This window comes from Globicephala melas, chromosome 8 (genome assembly GCF_963455315.2).
Source record: "Globicephala melas chromosome 8, mGloMel1.2, whole genome shotgun sequence".
NCBI lineage: Eukaryota > Metazoa > Chordata > Mammalia > Artiodactyla > Delphinidae > Globicephala > Globicephala melas.
Window position 1 is genome coordinate 21,410,520 of NC_083321.1, and position 10,181 is coordinate 21,420,700.

The 10,181-nt window shown below is 42.6% G+C and overlaps 1 long non-coding RNA gene across 1 annotated transcript; it reads right to left on the reverse strand.

Moving 5' to 3' along the window:
- Nucleotides 1-1,275: 1,275 nt before the first annotated feature.
- Nucleotides 1,276-9,967, reverse strand: LOC132597750 (uncharacterized). The gene is made up of 3 exons (XR_009565039.1): nt 9,884-9,967; nt 9,671-9,723; nt 1,276-6,387 (listed from the first exon to the last, which is right to left on the reverse strand). It is a non-coding gene; the product is annotated as an uncharacterized lncRNA (long non-coding RNA).
- Between the last annotated feature and the right edge of the window lie 214 nt (nt 9,968-10,181).

A 10,181-nucleotide genomic window follows, 5' to 3' on the forward strand; every position in this document is an offset into this window, starting at 1 on the left:
ACTGTAGCTTGCTGGTCGTTGAGTGAAGCTGGGTGCTGGTGTTATGATGGAGATCTCTGGGAGATTTTCGCTGTTTGATATTATGTGGAGCTGGGATGTCTCTTGTGGACCAGTGTCCTGAAGTTGTCTCTCCCACCTCAGAGGCAGAGCACTGACTCCTGGCTGGAGCCCCAAGAGCCTTTCGTACACACAGCTCAGAATAAAAGGGAGAAAAAGTAGAGAGAATTAGTTAGAAGTAGGAAGGAAGGAAGGAAGGAGGGAAGTAAGGAAGAAAGGAAGAAAGAAAGGGAGGAAGAAAGGAGGGAAGGAGGGAAGGAAAAAAGAAAGAAGATACAGTAAAAAAAAATAAAGTATAATAAAGTTATTTAATTAAAAATTAATTATTTAGAAATAAAGGGACGAATAGAACCTTAGGACTAATGGTGGAAGCAAAGCTATACAGACAAAATCTTACACAGAAACATACATATACACCCTCACAAAAAGAGGTAAAGGGGAAAAAATCATAAATCTTGCTCTCAAAGTCCACCTCCTCAATTTGGGATGATTCGTTGTCTAAGGGAGGGAAGGAAAGAAAGGAAGGAAGGAAGAAAGAAAAAAAGAAGGTAAAGTATAATAAAGTTATTAAAATTAAAATTAATTATTAAGAAAAAAATTTAAAAAAACAATGGACGGATAGAACCCTAGGACAAATGGTGGAAGCACAGCTATTCAGACAAGATCTCACACAGAAGCATACACATACACATTCACAAAAAGAGGAAAAGAGGAAAAAATCATAGATCTTGCTCTCGAAGTCCACCTCCTCAATTTGGGATGATTCGTTGTCTATTCATGTATTCCACAGACGCAGGGTACATCAAGTTGATTGTGGGGATTTAATCTGCTGCTCCTGAGGCTGCTGGGAGAGATTTCCCTTTCTCTTCTTTGTTCTCACTGCTCACAGGGCTCAGCTTTGGATTTGGCCCTGCCTCTGCGTGTAGGTCGCTGGAGGGCGTCTGTTTTTTGCTCAGACAGGACGGGGTTAAAGGAGCCTCTGATTCGGGGGCTCTGGCGCACTCAGGCCGGGGGGAGGGAGGGGCACGGCAGGCGGGGCGGGCCTGCGGCAGCAGAGGCCAGCGTGACGTTGCACCAGCCTGAGGCACGCCGTGCGTTCTCCCGGGGAAGTTGTCCCTGGATCCTGGAAACCTGGCAGTGGCAGGCTGCACAGGTTCCCCGGAAGAGGGGTGTGGATAGTGACCTGTGTTCGCACACAGGCCCCTTGGTGGTGGCAGCAGTAGCCTTAGCGTCTCCCGCCTGTCTCTGGGGTCCGTGCTTTTAGCCACGGCTCGCGCCCGTCCCTGGGGTTCGAGCTTTTAGCCGTGGCTCGCGCCCATCCCTGGGGTTCACGCTTTTAGCCGCAGCTCACGCCCGTCTCTGGGGTTCGCACTTCTAGCCGCGGCTCGTGCCCATCTCTGGGTCCACGGTGATAGCCGCGGCTCGCACCCGTCTCTGGAGCTCCTTTAAGCAGAGTTCTTAAACCCCTCTCCTCGCGCACCAGGAAACAAAGAGGGAAGAAAAAGTCGCTTGCCTTTTTGGCAGCTCCAGACCTTTTCCCGGACTCCCTCCCGGCTAGCCGTGGTGCACTAATCCCTTCAGGCTGTGTTCACGCAGCCAACCCCAGTCCTCTCCCTGCGCTCCGACCAAAGCACGGGCCTCAGCTCGCAGCTCCGCCTGTGAGCACGGGCCTCAGCTCACCGCCCTGGTGGGTGAGCAGACAAGCCTCTCGGGCTGGTGGGTGCCAGTCTGCACCAATCCTCTGTGCGGGAATCTCCCCGCTTTGCCCTCTGCACTCCCGTTGCTGTGCTCTCTTCCACAGCTCCAAAGCTCCACCTCCCACAGTCTCCACCCGCGAAGGGGCTTCCTAGTGTGTGGAAACCTTTCCTCCTTCACAGCTCCCTCCCACTGGTGCAGGTGCTGTCCCCATTCTTTTGTCTCTGTTTTTTCTTTTGCCCTACCCAGGTACATGGGGAGTTTCTTGCCTTTTGGGAGGTCTGAGGTCTTCTGCCAGCATTCAGTAGGTGTTCTGTAGGAGTTGTTCCACATGTAGATGTATTTCTGGTGTATCTGTGGGGAGGAAGGTGATCTCTGTGTCTTACTCTTCCGCCATCTTCCCAGCACCCCCCTATAATTTAAGTGGTAGGTTAGGTTGTTTGAGATTTTTTTCTTTTTTTGAGGAAGGCCTGTATCATTATGAACTTCCCTCTAAGAGCTGCTTTTGCTGCATCCTATAGATTTTTGTATGGTTTTGTTTTCATTGTCATTTCTCTCAAGGTATATTTTATTTTCCTCTTTGATTTCTTTGTTGACCCTTTGTTTTTTAGAAGCATGTTGTTTAGTCTCCATGTAATCATTCTTTTCTCATTTCTTTTTCCGTGGTTGATTTCTAGTTTCACACTGTGGTCAGAAAAGATGCTTGAGATAATTTCTGTACCGTTAAATTTGTTGAGGCTTGTTTTGTGCCCCCCTCGTATGTGATCAACCCTAGATAATGTTCCATGTGCGCTTGAAAACAATGTGTATTCTGGTTTTGGTTTTTTTCTTCCTTTTTGTATGTAATGTTCTGAAAATAGCAATTAAGTCTAACTGTTCTATTAGGATCTCTGTTGTCTTACTGATTTTCTGTCCAGAAGATCTGTCCATTGATGTGAGTGGGGTGTTAAAGTCTCCTATTATTATTGTATTCCTGTCAATTTCTCCCATTTTGTCTGTTAGTATTGGTTTTATGTATTTGGGAGCTCCTATATTAGGTGCATATATGTTGTTGAGTGTAAAATCTTCCTCTTATATTCAACCTTTTATTATTATATAGTGTCCTCCTTTATCTTTATGGCCTTTGTTTTAAAGTCTATTTTGTCTGACATGACTATTGCAGCCCTTGCTTTCAGAGTGGCAGACTGGATTAAAAAACAAGAGCCTACAATATGCTGCCTACAAGAGACCCACTTTAGGGCAAATGCTTTCTTGTCATTTTCATTTGCATGAAATATCTTTTTCCATCCCCTCACTTTCAATCTATGTGTGTCCTTTGCCCTAAAGTGGGTCTCTTGTAGGCAGCATATTGTAGGCTCTTGTTTTTTAATCCAGTCTGCCACTCTGTGTCTTTTGATTGGAGCATTTAGTCCACTGACATTTAAGGTAATTTTTTTTTTTGATAGGTAAGAAGTAGATTATTTAGGGAGAAACACACTCCACAGAGTGTGGACCATCTCAGAAGGCAAGAGTGGCCCCAGGGTATGGGGTTGTTAGTTTTTATAGGGGTGGATAATTTCATAGGCTAATGAGTGGGAAGAATATTCCAGCTATTTTGGGGAAGGGGTGGGGATTTCCAGGAACTGGGCCACCACCCACTTTTTGACCTTTATGGTCAGACTTGGAACAGTCATGGCACCTGTGGGCGTGTCATTTAGCTTGCTGATGTATTACAATGAGCGTATACTGAGGCTCAAGGTCTAGTGGAAGTTGACTCTAGTGGAAGTCTGCCATCTTGGACCTATTTGGTTCTAAACAGTTTGTCTTGTCCTATGTCATTCTTTTAAAGGTTGTACCCTGCCCCCACTTCCCTCCTGTTTCATGATAGATAGTAGTATTTATTGCCATTTTAACCTTGTTTTCCCATTTTATATTTCTTCTTTGTCCCTTTTTGTTTTTCCTTTTGTGGTTTGATGATTTTCTCTTGTATTACAGTTATGTCCTCTTCTTCTTGGTTTTTGTGAATCTATTCTATGTTTTTGATATGTAGTTATCCTGTTTTTCAAGTATGTTAACCCCATCCTATATCTCCTTGCCTTAGACTGGTAGTCATACAGCCTCATACACATTCTAGGAAATGAAAAAAAATCTACATTTTGTTATTCTCCTCCCCCACATTTTATGATTTTGATGTCCTCTTTTACATCTTCATGTTCATTCTTTTGCTGTTTGTTGTGGTTATCACTTTGACAGAAATTTCATTTGTACTGCCTTATTTAGGTGATTTGCTTGACCATTGTGATTTTCTCTTTCCTATATATTCTTTTCTATTTAGAGAAGACCCTTCACTATTGCCTTTAGGGCAGGTTTTGTATTGCTGTATTTTAGTTTTTGCTTGTCTGAGAAATTCTCCCTCTCTCCTTATATTATTGTAAATGATAATCTTGCTGGGTAGAGTATCCTAGGCTGAAGATTTTTCCCTTTCAGGACTTGAATATATCTTGCCACTCCCTTCTGGCCTGCATTGTTTCTGTACAGAAATCAGCTGATAGCCTATGGGGGAGTCCCCTTGTAATTAACTCTTTCTTTTTCTCTTGCTGCCTTTAGAATCCTGTCTTTAACTTTTGCTATTTTTATTATATTATTTTTTGGTGTAGGTCTGTTTGGGTTTACATTGTCCGGGACCCTCTGTGCTTCCTGTACCTTGATATGCTTCCTTTTTTAGGTTTGGGAAGTTTTAAGCCATAATTTCTTCAAATGCATTTTTGATCCCCTTTTCTCTTTCTTCCCCTGCAGGAATCCCTATTATGTGTAGATTGGCATGCTTTTTATTACCCCATAGGTCTCTTATATTGCTTTCATTTTTTTTTTTTTTTCATTTTCCTTTCTGTCTGCTGTCCTGATTAAGTGATGTCCATCATTCTATCTTCCAGGTCACTTACTCATTCTGCAATATTTATTCTGCTATTCATTGCCTTTAGTTCAGTTTTCATCTTGGCAAATGAGTTTTCTAATTTTTCTTGGTTCCTCTGCAGTTTCTAGTTCCTTTTTACAGTACTCTGCTGTTCTGCTGACAGCCTTTCATAATTCATTCAATATTTTCATTATCTCCTTTTTGAAATTGGTGTCTGTTAGACTGCAGAGGTCTGTTTCATTGTTTGTTCTTCCAGGGGAATTCTGTTGGTCTTTTAACCGGGAATTGTTCCTCTGCTATTTCATTTTACTTATATTTCTCTTATTCTGTGCGCTTAGGAGAAGCAATTATCTACTGTGGTCTTGGAGGTCTATTTATATGTGGAAGCATCCCTGTGTAGCTTATGTGGGCTTAATAGTTTTGGTGTGAAGGATCTTTTTAGTATGGATGCCTGTTGCCTCTTACCTCAGCATGTGCTGGCTGTTATCCCCTTGATAGAGGGTGTGCAGATGCAGTGGCTGGTCCTGGGGTTCTCGGCAGTGGTGGCAGCTTACATGCACCCCCAGAGCATGTGATGGGAGTGGTGGTGGCTTGAGACTGCTCCTGTAGTCTGGGGGGGTGGGGGGCAGTGACAGCAGCTTGCAACCGCTCCTGGGTGGCTCACAGTGGCTCCTGAAGCCCAGTGGGCAGGGGCGGTGGTGCGGGACCATTCCTGGAGCTTGTGTCAGTGGTATTCTGCAGCCTGAGAGCTCGCTGAGGGAAAAAGGCTGTAAAAGCGGGTCCTGCCCCGCCCCTCTCCTTGTGCACTGCTCACACAATGGAGCCTGGCCTCTAAGGTGGCCCAGGCTTCCTCTGTGTACACCCTCAGGCACAGGTGCACCAGATTCCAGCCCCTTCAGGCTGTTTCCATGGAGCCCACACCAGTCTTCTCCCCGCGTCTGATCTCCAAAGCCTGAGCTTCTGCACCCAGCTCCCGCCTGTACCGGTAGACGTGTGTCTCAGGCTGGGGAGTGCAGAGCAGTGGCACTGACCTTCTGTGCAGGTCTTCCTCCGTTCTAGCTGCTTCAAACCAGTTGCTGTATTCTCCACCGAGGCTCCCAAACTTCCCCTCTGTCCCAGCTGTTCTCTCTGCTGGTGAGGGGACTTCCCAGGATGCAGGAACTTTTCCTCTTTCACAGCTTCCTCCCATGGATGCAGGTCCTATCCTAAGTCCTTTGTCCTGTTTCTTTTTTTTTCTTTTCTTTTTCCTTTTGTTCTACCCAGTTGCATGGAGATTTTCTTGCCCTTTCAGAGGTCTGAGGTCTTCTGCCACCATTCAGTAGATATTCTATGAGAATTGTTCCACATGTAGATGTATTTTTGATGTATTTGTGGGAGGAAGTAAGCATCATGTCCTACTACTCTACCATCTTGATCACTCCCCCCAAAACTTTAAAATTTTGTGTTCATGTTTGTGTCTATCATGGGTCAGTTGTATGCAAGCTGTGGCTCAGCTTGAACATCTAAGACGAACACTGAAGGAATAAATACCTCTTTTTCTTGTCTGGTTCATGACAGTCTCATGGAACAGTTAAAACAGAGATGGCTGAACCATAGGATGGCTCCTAAGTCTTCTGCTGAGAAGTGGAACACACGACTTCCACTCATATTTCTCTGTACAAAGCAAGTCGTGTGGCCAAATGTAACATCAGTGGGGAAGGAAAGATAATCCTCCTTTCAGGGAGGGGCTGGTAGGGAAGGACCTGGTAAGAGGAAAAAGTAAATATTTTAGAATATGTTCTGCCATACCTCCCTGTGGAATGCTATCTTTTTTTAAAACTCATGCTCTTCCATAGCATATATATAATATATATTTTTATATTTTCCATAGCATATATATGTATATATAATCACAGTAACTATCACATGGTTATAGATATTTACCTATCAGTTTTTCTCAAGGCTGTGTACTATAGAATCCCTCTCGTAGTTAACGCCTGGTAAAAGTTCCTATAATATTTTCAAATATTTTCAAATAGAATACTTTTGGGGAAACACTGCTGCTGGCCCAAAACTAGTTTGTAAAAAGATTTCTTTTGAAAATTCATTCGAATTTTTTTCTTTTGAAATTTCATTGAAAATTCAAATTTTTATTTCATTTCTGTGCTGTTAAAGCACAGCTCCACAAAACTGTGTTTTTGTGTCTAGGCACTCATTTCACTCTCTAGGTAACATTACCGAGAGATAGAACATTTCTCTTCTCAGTGTCTTTCTACTCCCACCTCTCATCTGTACTGTTGGTGATAGTCCCAGAAAGGAATTTTGAACTGACTGGTACCATCATATTTACTAAATGAATACTTACTAAACTTCTGTCTATCAGGCATTGTTTTAGGTACTGGGAATACAACAGTTAACAAAAGAAAGATACTTGATTCATGAATTATAAATTCTAATAGAAGGGAGACCAACAGTTTTTTAAAAGATAAAATACAAGGTTTATCAAATAGTGAACTGGTGAAGTGCAACAAATAAAGCAGATAGAGAGTGATATGGCAAGAGGATTGTAATTTTAAATAAGATGTTGAGGAAATGCTTCACTGATGTGAAGATATTTGAGCAAATACCTGAAGGAGGTGCGAGATAAAGTCCTGAGATTATATGGGGGAAAAAAATCATTTCAAGCCAAGAGAACAGCAGGTACAAAGACCCTAAGGTATGAACCTATGTGCCCATTTGAAGATTATGGGGGATTTCAGTGGGACTGACGTGGACTGATCAAGAAGGAATGTGGAATGAGAAGAAATCAAGAGGTAGCATAGGGCCAGGTCATATTGGGCTCAGTAAGCCACGTAAGGACTTTAGTTTATTCAGTGAATGATATAAGAAACCAAGAGGTGGGAGGTGGTTTGAGCTTAGAGATGAAATGAGCTGACTTACATTTTGCAAATATCATCCTGGCTGCTGGGTTGACTAGAGAAGAGAAATGGCAGAATCAGGACAGCCAGTTGGAGCCACTGTATTAATTCAGCTGAGAGATGGCGGTGGCTGAGACAAAAATGTTAGTGGTGAAGAAAGGAAGGGAGATATTCTGATTGTGGTTACTGAAGGTAGACCCATGGGACTTGCTTTTATAGTAAATATAGTGTATTTAGTTACTTCAAATGCTACTTCAAATATTTTGGCCTGAGTAACTGGACAGGTGGCAGTGCCATTTACTGAGATTGGTGGGGGAATGAGAAGAGTAGTTTTGAACACGTTAAGTATGAGAGGGCAGTTAGATGGAGCCATCGACTCGGAATTTAATTATTCAAATCTAGAGTTTAGCTTAGGTGCTCAGACGGAAAACATTGATTTCAGAAATGAAAGCCAACAGATGTTATTTAAAGCCATAGGACTGTAGGAGATGGAGCAACTCAACATTGAGAGCACAGAACTATGAATGAGGATCTGGCAGTGGAGATGGAAAGCAGGGTCAATGAGGTAGAAGGAAAGAAGGGGATTAGAGCAGCCCTGAAGAAGGTGTGTGAAGGTGAAGAAGGTTTGTCAAGGAGAAGAAGGGAGGGATCAACTGTGTCCAGTGCTGCCGATAGATCTGGGAATTAATCAAAGAATTCGTTGGTTATATTGACAAGAGCCATATCATTGGAATAGTAGTAGCAAAAGCCAGCTTGAAGTAGGTTCAAGAGAGAAAGAGAGGATAGGACTTGGAAACAGTAATTATGTTCAACTCTGTGTTGTTTTGTTCTCAGCGAGCACAGGGCAGTGGAGTGGTAACTCAAATGCAGTGTGTAGGCAAAAGGTACTTTGGGTTTTTATTTTTGTCTCAGTATTTATAAAAATATATACATTTTGGTAGCAGAAACCACAGCTTGTGTAGAAACTATACTTCTGTTTTCCAGTTGAAAGAGAAAATTGATCACACGAGGAACAGATTTATTATTGGATCCATGGCCTTGAATAGTTGAAAAAGGAAAGAAAAAAGTGTTCAAGTAAAGAGGCTGCCTTAGGAACACAGAGAGCCCACTTCGGGGAATGAGGGAAACGTAAGAATTTTGGTCACAGATGCAGCGAGGTACATAGATGTGATAGTGGGAGCAGAAAAATGGCTTTTTAATTTTTTTTTTTAGTGAAGTACAAAGGCAAATCATAAGTTTAGAAGGAGGAGAATGTAGGAAAATTTGGAGGTTTGAGGACAGAGAAGAAAGAATAAAATAGTTATCTAGAATGGAGGAGTGAATGAAGCAGGGACATATAACAATTACATGGCTACACTAAGGGAAAATTGGTGGTTAGTGTCATAAATTTAAAATGAAACCTGTCAGCACGTGTGTGGGTTTTTCCTCTGCAATGATCAGCCGCTTGATTGATGTAACAATCAGGTACATGTACGTAGGGATTTTCATTAGCGTTGGAATCTTTCAGGTTAAATGTGATGAAAGGTGAGAGGGACAAGGGTGTGATGATGATGGTGGAGGATGGATGGAAACTGGTTTAAAAATAAGAGTGTCATGGAAGGAAAAGTGAAAAGTAGAGAGCAGTAATAGATTGTAAGTCCTGATTCAGTTAAAGAAATGTTGGAATTAAGGTTCTTGAAGGAGTGAAGTGGGAGAGGCAGGATGTGGTGGTCTGAGATGAGGTGGTTGAAACTGAGATTGAAATTAAGATTGTAGAGGAACTGAGGTTGTCAATGATAAGCCTAGTTTATAGCCACAGAAATGAATAGCGAAGGTGGGGGGGTGGCACAAGATCATCAGGAGAAAGAAAATTAAAGATCCGGTAAGCCATGGTATTGGAAGGGTCATCTACATGGATACTGAAGTCACCCAAATTAATACTGCAATAGTATTGGAGAGAGTGACCGTGAGCCTGGAATGAAAATCTGTAAAGAATGAATTTGAGTAATCCAAAGGTCTAAAGGTGACTGTAGTGAGTAAGGTAGTTGTTAGAAATCTCTGAGGACATAAGATTATGAGATTAAAAACTAGAGGGTTTGGGGAGGAGGGAGAATCTGAAAACAGCAATGAAGACCCAAAGGACACTTACCCTAATTCCAGGAATAAGGAGTTTTGCAGACCAATAATCATGTCTTAAGAGAGCTGCAAGGGAAACAGTATCCTTAGGAGAGAGAGTCCCATGAGAGAAAGAAGGTGCAGGAAACAGACAAGAGCTTGATGATACAAAGGATTTTGCTATGGGTGATAACAGGAAATGTATGGAACAATATGAAAATCTGGGGGTGTGGGATGACATGGGCACCTGAGACTGCTGTAGACAGGGATGGAGGGCAGGCTGGTAGTTGTCCTCACGTCATCAGAGCAGATGGTGGTGATGAGGCTGTAAGTGCCAGAGAGGACAGAAGGGTGAGCGCATCTGGGAATACGCAGAGCTCTGGAGCTCTTAAATTCACAAGACATGAACTTTACATACTAGTACTTGTATGTGATGAACTTATATCTCTGGGTTATTTGTAGAGAAACAGTCAGTTGCATTTTTGGTATTTTTTTTCTTCTGTCTTTCAAAAAATATATTTCCGCTTGACAATCTGGCACTAAGA